We start from the raw sequence: 13,031 nt of genomic DNA, 5'->3' as shown, positions 1-13,031 counted from the left end.
GCCACCTGTTCAGCCTATTTTCAACAAAAACCTGGGTATCTGTTCAACTAAATTGAAGATAATTGCTCGTAAAAACCTCTGCAAATCAGGGGATGCTTAACAGCTCATCAGCTGTTGAAGTGGGATGTGAAAAATGGTGGCTTGCTAGGCTGAAAACAGCCAGCCCTCCTCCCTTAGGTATATGTAAGATATATGTGTAAGATAGATATAAGATTTTCCCTCTCTCCAGTCTCCTCTTTGCAGCAGGTGAAGGTAATGAAGAATTAAGAGAGGGGGAAATCCAACCAACACTGAGAAATGTGTCAGAAAATATCCAAGCATTGACATAAATACCTTACTCAACATTATGAAATTCTTTATATTTGCCAGGACGATGGTTCTGCTTCTTGTCTCCATCTAGCAGCAGCTCGGGTCATCCTCACCCTGGCTCACAGCACGCAGGATTTTGGAGGTACGATTTAGGGGGCCATCCCATTTCTCCCCCCAGCTTCTTGCTCCCCGGTGCCATTTAGGACAGCACCCACTAAAGGTCCCTGCTGGGGCCAAATCACTTGGTATTCCCGGTGACTTTCTCTGGCGTTCACGCACCTTTTGCTGTCATTTCTCCCCTTGCCTCAGACAGCTGACTGCGGTTTTGGCATCGGCAGATCCGATTTATCAGTTCTTGTTTACCCTCCTCCCGAGGTGCTGAGCTGGTAAGCTCCCGCAGCTCTTTGCAGAGGTCCCAGCCTCGCCCCTGCAAACATCCTGGGGGTCACCGTGCCTCGGTGTGCCCCCAGCCCTTTGAACCACTTGCGCAACATCCCTCGTCAGGCATAATAATTAATTAGGCCCTGGGTTCAGTCACTGCAGTGTGGGCACCCCTGATGGTGCGGTGCTCGTGCCAATCCATGCGTCTGGGTCTCATTCCCCAAAAAACATCTCATGCATGTAGGAATCAGAATCGATGAAATACCACACCAGGATGTTAAGCATGGGGAGAATAAGCAGCATTAAATGCTGATAGGATGCTTGACAGGACAAGGGGTGATGGTTTTAAACTAAAGGAGGGAGATTCAAGCTGGACATGAGGAAGAAATTGCTGCCCCTGAGGGCGGTGAGAGCCTGGCCCAGGTTCCCAGAGAGGTGGTGGCTGAACCATCCCTGGAGACACCCCAGGCCAGGCTGGACGGGGCTCTGAGCAACCTGAGCTGGTGCAGATGGCCCTGCTCGTGGCAGGGGGGCACTGGGGGAGCTGGGGAGGTCCTCCAACCCAAACCACTCTGTGATTCAAAATGTAGGCTGTTATCAGGGGAAGCTTAACTTCAGAAAGTGCCTTTAGTGAGTTTTATGTCTTCAGGTTAAATTCCCGCTCTGTTCCACCTACCTGCAGCTGTCTGTTTTGGTCTCTGGCTGTGGGAGGAGGATGCAGCGGCACCTGCGAGCGTGTCGGATGAGCCCAAAAAGTGCCCAGAAGGGTCCCCGAGCCATCCTGTGCTCCTGGAAGAGCAGGTCTCAGAAACTAGACAGAAGTGATGCTGGAAATGGGATGAAATCAAGCTGAAATTATCACCACCACTCCTACCCGGGGACTATGCTGCTGAGAGAGAAACAGGTATGGAGGGATGGAAATTCAACTGCTGTGCTGTGCCCTGGACCCCAAATCTGCCTGGCCCCCTGGCAGTGTGGCCCCACTGCCCTTTAAAGGGGAAACATCTGATTTAAACTAGATACTCTGGGGTGAAGGCAGACAGGGTTAAAAAGACAGAAAATGGAACAAGGTGCACAAGGGGCAGCTGGACATCTCACAGATCTTTTTCTGCCCCCAAGACAAATTGGTCAATTAATCCAGGCAAAACCACAGTAAAGCAGATTTATGCATGTATGCACAAGTGGGACAAGTGCCAGCAATTTACTGGATTTACTGCTGCCAAGTTGAAACGTGCTGAAAATGTAATTATGGGTCGATACTTGCACATGCAGGTGTGATGGAGGCAAGTGCTCGGTCATATTTTCCTGACCCTTTTTGTTCGCTCCTCAGGTACCCGTTGTGGAAATTACGCCACCCCAGGCTACTGCGCTCTTGCCCGGCAGCATCGGCCCACGCCAGCCCCACGTCCTTCAGCAACGGCTCACGGTGCCCTGCGCCTGTTCGGTGGCTGAATCCTACAGACACTGACCCGCGGCAGCGTCCCTGAGCCTTGATACATCGCTGTGTGCCACCCAGGAGGGGACTTTTGGCATATCTAAGGCTGCAGGACTCAGTCCAGCTCCTCTTGGCCGCCTGGGCCTCTGGGCACCAGCAGCCTCGGAGCCGCGGCGGTGGCACCGAGAACCGGCTTTGCCTGCCACGGCCACTTTTGCTGGGCACATGTACATGGGCTGGGCAGAGAAAAGTGTCGTTTTTCTGTATTGAAACCAGCTGTGGGAGTGAATGGCACCTCTCTTTTGGGGTTTTGCAGGCTCCTTTTTAAGATTCACCTTTTTGCAGATGGTAATAATCTACGTGGTGATTTGATTCTGGAAGCGGCAGTAAGAGGGACAGCTTTTTTCCTGACAGAAATGTTGAAATACAAGTCAGCATCTAAAAAAAACAGATAAAAGGAAGCTAGTGTGATGGGAATGGATAGCTAATAGTATTTTCTGGTGAGTCTCTTAATGTTCCTGGTCTAATGCTAGTCTGTCATCAAGTAACAGCTTTCTGTTTGAAAATGCTATCTGAATGTGTTGAAAGCACAAATTAGAGACTAGCAGACAAATGCATGTGGTGAGGTTCATCTTCCTGAGTGAAGAGAGAAGTGTGTAGCTTCTGGAGTGCAAGAAAATGTAAGGTTACCTCAGAAAACCTGCTTGGGAGTAGCTCTGTGACAGGGATGTAATAACGTTGGTATCTTGGTTGGAAGCTTAATAGTTTGGTTTGTGTGGTGGGTTTTTTTTTACTTTAAGCTTTCAAAATAACAACAGAATAGTGTTTATGTACCACTTGAAAATCACTTAGCAGGATATATGGTATAATTGTATCTTTTATCCTGCTTTCTGCTTCTCTCAATGACATCCTTCAGCGCTAAGGCTAAAGTCACTAGTGTCTGTGTAATTGGAGCGTTGTCTGTGTGCAGCTGGGTCGTTCGCTAGATGTCTCAAGAAATGACCTACTGAGGGATGTGAATTCCAGGTGGGTGCTGCAGACACTGGAAGCATCACTGGTCACTGGAAGCTGGACTAATAGCCCTTTCTTTCTTCCAGACCTGGCTGGAAATCAGAGCTGTTCTGGAAAGCACAAGAAGTTGGGGTGGGCAGGGGTCACAAGTGATTCTGGAGACCATTTCACAGTAGTTTAGGTAACCTGTGCTTGAACTACCTCTAACTCCATTGTGCTCAGCAGCTTTTCCTTAAGGTTTTTATGAACTTGGAAACATTTTTCAGGCTCTGTCACTTAATTCCACCAGTTAGATCTTTTTGCTGACCTAAATGTAGCTTTTATGTCATAGTACCACAGTGCTTGCGGTAGCCTACGATGACAGAGGGAGGAAATACTGATTATCGCCGTCAGGGCCACCAGCCGCCTGTGAGAGCCAGGTCAACAGTGCTTGCTGACAGTTCGTTCTCCTCTCTTGCAGGGAGGAGAGAAAAACCACTTTACCACGCAGGATTGACTGAGGCTGTTAGTTGTAATACAGAGCATCTATGAAGCTAACGGTGCTTGGGGATGTGCTGTTTGGTAAGCAGTTAAAATCCCAGCCGGTTTTGCTCTGTACTGGATAAGCGCTTACAGGGGTAACTCTGGGTATACCACCCACTCTACACTTAGTCTGCTGAAGACTCAGGAGCAGCAGGTCCCTGAAGCTTAAGGAAGAGAAATTAACTGTGAGACGGAGCTTCAGCTTTCCTTCCTTCTGAGGCACCAGTGCACTGAAGTCTTCAGGGCTTGCTGAATGACGTTTTCTCTGAGAGATAGCAGCTAAACACACGCAGTTACAGTTACGTTTGGCATCAGGATTGTTGGCCGCACATGTCAGGCAGTTGCTGACGTACCTCTCCACGTCCTCTCTCATTTCAGGCCACCACCCAGGGCCCTGCAGCTTCACCATGGTCTTGTCTGTCCCTAAATGCCCTTGCTCATTAGCCAGGGCCACCAGCTCTGTCCGGACAAGTTCGGGCACCACCCAGACCGGGAAATCCGCCCCCTCCCTTCGTGCCAGGACCAGCCCCGAGACATCCTTCCACACCTTGCACCCTTTGTATTCCCGGCCCTGCACTAACTTCCGGACACTGGGGTCTTGTGCCTGCAAGCCCACCAGGTCCACGTTCTCCCAGGATGGAGAACGTCCTCTTCACAAGGATGGAGCCAGGCTCTTCTCGGTGACAACCAACAGTAAGACAAGGGGTAATGGGTTCAAGCTGGAACACAAGAGGTTCCACTTAAATTTGAGAAGAAACTTCTTCTCAGTGAGGGTGACAGAACACTGGAACAGGCTGCCCAGGGGGGTTGTGTATTCTCCTTCTCTGGAGACATTCAAAACCCGCCTGGACACCTTCCTGTGTAACCTCACCTGGGTGTTCCTGCTCTGGCAGGGGGATTGGACTAGATGATCTTTCGAGGTCCCTTCCAATCCCTAACATTCTGTGATTCTGTGATACGTTTGGCTGAGACAAAAGGTTGCAGGCAAGAATGCGAAGAGTGAAAGTTTTTCTCCCGAGGGGCATGGGAAGAAGCAAAAATGCCAGAAGGACATCGGTAGGTGCCATTTGCTGAGCTGCGACCTCCTGGGCCCGCCTGGGAGGGGCAGCTGGTGCTGTAGCGCAGGCCCAGCGCGGCTGTGCCGAAGGGTGGCCGCGAGCCGTCCCTGCCGCGGGGCCCTGCCGCGGGGCCCTGCCGCGGGGCCCTGCCGCGGGGCCCTGCCGCGGGGCCCTGCCGCGGGGCCCTGCCGCGGGGCCCTGTGCCCTGCCCTGCCGTGGGCCCTGCCGCGGGGCCTGCCGCGCCCTGCCCTGCCGTGGGCCCTGCCGCGGGGCCCTGCCGCGGGGCCCTGTGCCCTGCCCTGCCGTGGGCCCTGCCGTGGGCCCTGCCGCGGGGCCTGCCGCGCCCTGCCCTGCCGCGGGGGCCTGCTGGGCCCTGCCCTGCCGCGGGGCCCTGCCGCGGGGCCCTGTGCCCTGCCCTGCCGTGGGCCCTGCCGCGGGGCCTGCCGCGCCCTGCCCTGCTGCGGGGCCCTGTGCCCTGCCCTGCCGTGGGCCCTGCCGTGGGCCCTGCCGCGGGGCCTGCCGCGCCCTGCCCTGCTGCGGGGCCCTGCTGCGGGGGCCTGCTGGGCCCTGCCCTGCCGTGGGCCCTGCCGCGGGGCCCTGCTGCGGGGCCCTGCCGCGCGGCCCTGCCCTGCCGCGGGGCCCTGCCCTGCCGTGGGCCCTGCTGCGGGGCCTGCTGCGGGGCCCTGCTGCGGGGCCTGCCTGCTGCTCCGCGCCGCACGGGCAGGGCCTCTGGGCCCGTACCGGGGGCCTGCAGGGGGAAGGGGTGGGTTCAAGAGCTGGCTGCAGGGAGCAAACTTCCCCAGCGGGGAGTTTAAAACGCCATTTAAAAGAATGGTGTGGAAGCTGTCCGGATTCTCCCCTCAACATCTCAGTCCTCCGTTTTATTAGATACGACCAACACAGGATGGGAAACAGATGGTAAGCCAAAAAGAAAACAGCAGGATGGATGTTAGCGCGCAAATAGGAGCTTGGCAGATAGGTAGCCTCAGCACGTTATACGTAGTATCAGGTGAGGTGTGAGGGGAGAGTTGGAGAGTGTTAATGGGTGGGTATTATTTTTTCTAGATTGCTCAATGTTGCTATAAGAAGAAAAAAAAAAAAGAATGTACTTTATGTCCAGTTTCATTAGTTATGCAGTGCTCTGAAAATGTGTAATACTAAATGTATCTAGGGCATGATTGCTGTCCTTGTTTTGATTAATCGTTTTATCGTTTGTTCATGGGCCGTGGTACCATCCTCTTTGAGAGACGTAAAGAACTCTTTCACTATAATAGCTAATTCGATGACAATCCAGTGATGAATAAATTCAGTGAGGAGCGAAGTGCAACAAGCATCTGACTGTAGAGAAGTCCTTGTAGGAAGTGCAGATATCTGACCTTGTTTACAGGCCTTTCATGTAGTTATCCTTCCTGTTGTCAGCTGGGCTGGAGAGACAGATGTAGCCCATGGTTATCATACAAAAGTGATGTTATTAAATTTGTTCAAAGTTTTTGAAAGGGTGATCGTAAACACTGATTTTCTGACAGGAAAGGTCACTTTAATCTTGCGTTTCACGAGCCCTTTATGTGCACTGTCTATGATTAGTGTCCCTGTGGTTGTACAGTGCTTGACACAAGAGGAGGCCGAGCATTTGCCTTATCTACACAGGTCAGATGAATTTGACATAACAGAGTTGGTGTGGACTGGCAAGGCATGAACGTATTTATGTTTTCTGAAATGTCTTGAAACCTTTCTTTGTCATGTTTTTGAGGTATTTCTCCTCATTGTATTCTCTATGATCAATATTGGTGGCTCCTATCACAGGCAGTTATTTGTATTTTTTTCTCAGCCTTGTGGTATTGAATGGTTTGGACAGAAAATTTTCAAATACAGAAGTCTAGGATGTTTATTAAATTTACATGGTTATAAATAGATGTATCATCATCAGTTTCCCTGAGAAAGTGCTTTTCTTATCCTACTGCTGTACGATGCGGAAACTCCCTGGGGCTGTGATTCTTGTAGCATGGCTCTGCACCCAACCAGACAGGCGTCAAACATGGGTGTTTTAATGGGCTTGAAAGCATTTACAGGAAGTTTTTGTTGTCTCTTATCCAAGGAAGAATTTTTGACTCGCGTTTTGCTCGCTGATTTTGTCTTCCCTTGTTTCAGGTAGCTTGGATTCTCACAGCGAGCTGCACAAGCACTGCACCTGGGGGATGCTCTTGTTTCTGTTTCCATTCTCATTAAGCATTTCTTGTGGTCCAGCGTACCAGATACCCGTTGTTTTGTCTGAAGTAAAACGGCAAAGGATTGAATAATGAGCAAGGTGGCATATATAATGAAAGTAGTTCTGCTAAAATTAGGCTAAAATTACGATAATGAAATTTAGCATAGTTTTTATGCCTGAAAGGGATAGGAATCAAAATGTCGCAATAGGGTGCTTTTATCTCTAATTTTATATGTAAAAAAACCTTATAGTGAGATATCAGAGTGAAAGTGTGAAAACCAGGATCCTTTGACTTTCACAGTGTACTCTTTCTCTTTTTTTTCTGTCTTTCAGGACAGGAAAAGTAATTTAGGCTGGCACAACTATGCCAAATACTTTGGTGTTTGATAAGCAAAACCCGGCATCCACCCTGCCCCAACCACCTTCGCTGAAATAGGCTTTCCAACAATTTTATGGTATGGGTTATTTTAATAGGCTCAAGATCATTTACATGAGCTGATCAACCTCAAAAATGTTCATAGAGACTTTACTCTCCCCTAAATGAGTGTTTCTCTCCTCTTCCTTTCGCATCTCGCTCACATCACAACTTGCATTTTCAGTTTCTCTGACTTTTACCATTTACCATTGCAGCTGAGAATCAAAAAAAAAAAAAGCTTTCAAAATGTATAAAGCTAGGGATACAGCACAGCTGGTTCCAAACCATTGCCTGGAGGCAGATTTAAAGGCATCAGAAAGAGCAGCCGTGAAAGAAACCTCCTGGAGACACCGCAGAGCGATGAGATCAGAGCTGCCCTGTTCTTTGCATTTTGATAGAGGCTGCTCGTTTATGGATGAAGGATTCAGTACCATCAGATTTTGCGTTATAGTTTGCACTACCTTCTCTCTGCTGTCCAAGGGTTCATTCTAGGTAGAAAGCTTTCAAAAGCAAAATGACACTAGACCTTCAGTGTCTATTTAACATGAGATAAAACTTCAGGAGTTAAACTCATCAAGCAGCGGTCTTTGTTCTTACCATCAACGGTACTTGTTTGCATAACAGCAGGAATTTGCTTCCTATTTCTGCACACCCAGCATGCATCTGCTGCAACAGGGTTCCACAGATCCGTACCTGCCTATCATCAGCTTTAGCTACTGGGGCAACGTAGGAATTTTAACTAATTGCTTTTCTGCCTCTTCAGTTCTGCAGACCCCTTTTGGCCTGAGGCACTGTCTGCTTTGCACTGATCTCGTAGGATGTTTCATTCTTTTTGGTTTCTTGGCGGGTGTTCAAGTCAAATTCAGCAACACAGGTCAATAGTCTTGAGATGAGGGATCTTACTGAAATTAGTGGTAAAAATCATACTACTTCACTGCCCAGTGGTGGTAATTATGTTCTGTGATACGTTCTTTAATCAGGTCAAGAGTCTCTGGCTCATGTACAACTTTTCTTTTCCTGCTTTGTTTGACTCAGGACTTCCAGTATCTCCTTGAAGTGCCCATCGCAGGACAGAATAATACCATTATTTGTTGGAGCACGAAGACTTATTAGAGGAAAATGAGTGATGATGCTAGATGAAGTGAAGAGCTTGTGCTTGTTTTAATGCAAACTTACAGGTTACTGGGATCTTATTAAAACTCAAGTTAGCTTTGTGTTTCACAGCCATGTTCAGGAATGCAAGGTCTGTGGAATTGTATTTATCCCTGTGTTTCCGTGGCACCAGAAATAAGACAAAATTTGCGTCTAATCAGGTTGCATTTTCCTTTGAAGACAGACATCTCTGGACTGTTAAGATTGCTATGAATTTTTTGATGAGCAATCAAGATAATAAGGAACTCTTAATTCCAGGTGCTGATTGGAATGCTTGCCTTAGTTTAGTTTTGTTTCTGTGAGAAATTAGATTTGGGCTGGATAGAGGTGGTTTGGGAACAAAGGACAGAGTAAATCTGCTCCATGACTTGGTAATGCGGCTGGGAGAACAATCAGTGCTGGTCATATTAAGCAACTGGCTTGTAACTCTGCAGCATTCACTTCACTGGATTGTGGTTGGTGTTAAGTTTAAAACTGCTGTTGCGGTTTCATTCTTGCACGGTGGGTACTCAGAATGTCTGTAATTGCCTCAGTTTGGGGGGTATACATGGTTGAGAGTTATCTGAAGGAGAGTCTGGCTGTGATGAGTTTTATTGCACAGGTGGATCTGGGGGCATTAGAAAGAGGTTCATTTCAGGCTTAGTTTTTTAGTGTTAACTGTGGACTTGTGTTTTATCAGATATTGTCTGATCAAGTACTTTTTCAATAGGATTGCAGATATGTGAGTGTGTAGGATATGCAGCAGCATTACAGTGATGCGCTGGAGGGCCTGACGCTCCAAGTGAGTTTCAGAAGCTTTACAGTTTAGTTTTTGCATAATTTTAAATTCTTCTGGTGAAGTTTCTTTTCTGACAGGGTCACAGTCTCGGGGAAACGGGAAGAGCTCGATGCGTTTGGGGCGATGGAAGTGGGCTGTCTCTGGAGAAGCGCTGAGCACCGTCCTTACCAGGGGTCTGGTGCAGGTCCTGCCCTGACGAATGGCTCGGTAAGGTCGCACCCAGAGAACCCACTTCTCCGCTTTTCCTCTCTGTCAGCTTCGGAGCACTCGAGCTGTGCGCAGCTCCTGCCCAGAGCGACAACATGCGGGAGTCTCACCACTTCATTGAGCAGCAGCCTCCTGAGCTAAACCGCTTCTGCAAAGTATTTGCAAAGAAACTCGTGTCAGTATTTGCACAGAAACATGCCCAAAACCTAAAAATGGGTGTGGCAAACCCTTCAACAGAACACCAAACCATTCATTTTATAAAATGGAAGACATTTTTAGTAAACGCCATGATACATAGCTAATCCCCTTTGTAATTATCAACAAGAAGGTGTTTTGATACAGAACACTTGAGTCAACTTATAAAAGGAGCTATTAAGAGGAGTCTGGCAAAATAACTTCTCTTGTATTCTTGGGGTGTTCTGTTTAACTTCACCTCCATTTCTTTCTTGCCTTTTTTCTGGTTTGTTATTTCCCCTCTGGCTCAAATTAGTTTTGTATGCTCTTGTTAAATAAGCAGATTTGAGGGGTTTTGTCTGTTTTGTGCATGGGTTTGTTTTTTGCTTTGTTATTTTCCACCCAACTGGCTGGGGACTTTGGGGGCTTAGAAGCCTGAGGTATTTATGAGTGGTGGAAAATACTCTGTTCCTATGAATGTCTGGATTTATCATTCAACATATACTGTTGAATGCTATTTTTTTACAGGGATTGTCCTGCATGTGTGGTGTTTCAGCAGTTCCGTTGCAGGTGACAGCGAAACATCAGGCGTTCTCATACACAGCGCAGACTTTGCACCTGGTTCCTCAGCATTTGATCAGCATTGTCAGCTCCCACCAGGCGACAGCTTCTCGTGTGTAAGACCAGCGTGAACTCAGAGTGGCTGTCAGAACGTAAGGCTTCTGTGTGCACTTTGGTTTCATTTTTTATTTTTTTCTAAATTGCAAGGAATAACATTTTCCCAGATGTTCCTTATAGCCCTCACTCTGTGAAAGTAATTTAGTTGTGTTGTTTTCAGTGGATTTATGCTGGTTTACGCAGATTGATGGTCTGCCCTTAACTTTCTAAACATTACCACATATCCTTAATGTGGCCTTCCATGAATAGTCCACGTTGGTTTACATGACAGCTTTGATTATGGGTCAGATAGAGATAAGTGAAATTCCTTTTTCTTGTTTAGAATCTTTCCACACTCCAATGGACTGTTGTCTTGCTCCTCCTGACAATCACTAAAGACGCATGCAAGTAGCTCAGTGCTAGTGCAGTTCTCCGAGTAATAATGATGTTTGAGAGACTTAAGGATTAATAATAGTGACTCTATTGTCACTTGATTGCAAAGATTTGGTCCTACAATTTGAGGCAAGAATGGAACAGAAGCTGACCAAAGAAGAAAGAAAATGAATGCACTGAAACTGTGAGAGGAGGTGTGGAGCTCGGGCTCCACTAAGACACAACACAGCAAGCCTAGCAATCTCATTAAAATCATCATTTACCTCCCACCAGTCTCTTGGTACTGCTGTTCTATGTGTAATTTTCCACCTGCTTCCTTTCAGCAGGAAAAACAATGGCCTCTTTGTATCATCTGGAGCTGGTGTAGGAAGGAAGAAGTTTTCACGTCAGCCCCTTCACTTTCCCTGATTTTGTGACCTTACACCAAAGCGTTTGGAAACAGCTTGGGAAGCTTTGACCCTGTCTGGTTGCATGGCAGTAGTTCAGTAGTCCTGTGAACTCAACAGTCAGTGATGCTCTGGAACATCTGAGGGTTTGTTACTTCTGAAATTGTTAATTCTGAACCAGAAACCTGGTGAAATGTCTTGTGGACTATTTGAACAAAGCTTATTTCTTCCTTTTCTTCCACTTAAGTCTGAGATGACTATTTGCTCCCAGGCTCCAGCACTATTTCTTTTCCCCTTGCACTTAGACAAATAGCAACAGGACGCTGGCTGTGTGGGAAAGATGGTTGGTTTAGTGCCTTTCACTGATGCCTTCATAAACACAAAAACAGCTTCAAAGCTGTGAGGGCTGCAAACTTCAAGAATTTGTTGTCAGAACTTGATTGAATTAAATCTGTAGGTTTTCCAGGGCAGCAAGAAAATCCTCACTTCTCCAACCTTCCTGGTTCTCTTATATGGAACAGAGTATCACTACATATTAGAGAACTGCTGTTATTCTCATATTCAATTTTTTTTGGTCTGTTTTCAGGCAAGCCAAACAATTGAAATGGAAAGACTGCTGTTATTCATTGTGCAGCCTTTTAATTATGTTGTATGATTTAATGTTAAGATTATTTTGTTAATATGTCCTTGTTTTCTTTTCAAACTGTCATTGGCATCTCTCTCCAGTGGCATGGTAAGAAATCTGTTTCTGGACAAAAACTCACACAATAGCTGCTGCTTCTTGATTTGTTGCACTTACTTCATTGAAGTAACATTAAAATAAAGGAGGGGTGGAATTAAATTAACCAGAGTGTTAAGGTGAAACCCCTTTGTCTCTATTGATTGTTTCAACTTATTTTGAAGACTTGCAAGAGAACAGTTGAAACGGGATTGCAAGCATACTCTGTTTAACCGTATGAAAAGCACCCACCGACATCCAAGAGCTTCAAGGCTAGAAAGGGAGCAGTGTTTCCTGCACTGATGTCAGACTGGCAGGGCCAAGGTGAGGGCAGGTTGTGCATGTTTGACATGTTTTGGGGTCTGGATTCAATGCTGCTGTGTGGTCCCTGTTAAAACCAGACTCCAGGGCTGAGGACAAGAGAACTAGAGCTGAAGCGGGCGTAGCGATCTAGAGGAAGGACTGATTTTGCATTAGCTACTAACACATCATAGAATTGTGAATTAGAGGCTCTGTGGCAAGCTAAAAACTAGAGTTAGGTTTGGTTTGTGGGACAGTGGGTGATCACTGCTTATCACAGAAAATATCATGCCTTAGGTGGGTAGGATGAGGTCTGGTGCTGTGCACAGCTGATGGATACGACCAGAGTACAGATAAGGAGGCCTTAAGAGCACAGTTTTTTTTTTAATATATCAATTATGGCAGCAAAAGGAAGAGACACCTCTGGTAATGGCGGATTTGTTGCAGGCTTTGCAGAAGGCAAGGATTAGAGTTAGAAGAAGATGAGGAAAGAAATTATGAACTCTACACAGCATTTTAGAGCTGACGGATGCCGATGAAGTAAGTACCAGAATGGGTGGATGATTATTGCTGTGGATGAAGATTTAGGAATTACAGTCTCTCTCATTTGTGGCATCTTGGGAAGCTTCAGGACTCTGAAGAATTTATTCTTGGCAATGACTCTTGTTAATGATGTAAAAAAATATTCACATTCGGGTTTGGTGTATTTGTGCTCCCAAAGGAGGCTGAGGGAAAGTGGGATTTTGAGATTTGTTTTCTGCTGCAATTAGCAAGGACTGTAATCCTTCAGTAAAGGCGGATCTCCACAGAGATATCCAGTTTGCAACAAAATTTGACTTTTCGCCGTATTTGCAGACTCTACAGAAAACTAGGCCTAGGGCTGGGTTTTGTAAAGCCAAGAAGTGAAGATGTCTATGTACTTGTGGTCT

At 47.0% G+C, this 13,031-nt stretch overlaps 1 long non-coding RNA gene across 40 annotated transcripts in view; it reads left to right on the top strand.

Annotated features, from left to right (window-relative positions):
* Positions 1–5,355: 5,355 nt before the first annotated feature.
* LOC135988763 (uncharacterized) overlaps positions 5,356–13,031 on the top strand; it is a 55,517-nt gene continuing 47,841 nt past the window's right edge. For 31 of the 40 annotated variants that reach the window (XR_010606189.1, XR_010606214.1, XR_010606222.1 and 28 more), the window contains exons 1-6: positions 5,356–5,634; positions 9,199–9,270; positions 9,345–9,474; positions 10,177–10,361; positions 11,988–12,126; positions 12,550–12,642. This is a non-coding gene — a long non-coding RNA (uncharacterized LOC135988763). Of the gene's footprint in view, positions 5,635–7,255; positions 7,378–8,372; positions 8,516–9,198; positions 9,271–9,329; positions 9,475–10,176; positions 10,362–11,021; positions 11,231–11,987; positions 12,127–12,549; positions 12,643–13,031 lie in introns of all 40 variants that reach the window. The other 9 variants (XR_010606194.1, XR_010606193.1, XR_010606191.1 and 6 more) reach the window with 8 other exon arrangements.

The sequence above is a fragment of the Caloenas nicobarica genome, chromosome 4 (assembly GCF_036013445.1).
Source record: "Caloenas nicobarica isolate bCalNic1 chromosome 4, bCalNic1.hap1, whole genome shotgun sequence".
In the NCBI taxonomy this organism is placed as follows: domain Eukaryota; kingdom Metazoa; phylum Chordata; class Aves; order Columbiformes; family Columbidae; genus Caloenas; species Caloenas nicobarica.
This window is presented reverse-complemented; position numbering and strand designations above follow the sequence as displayed.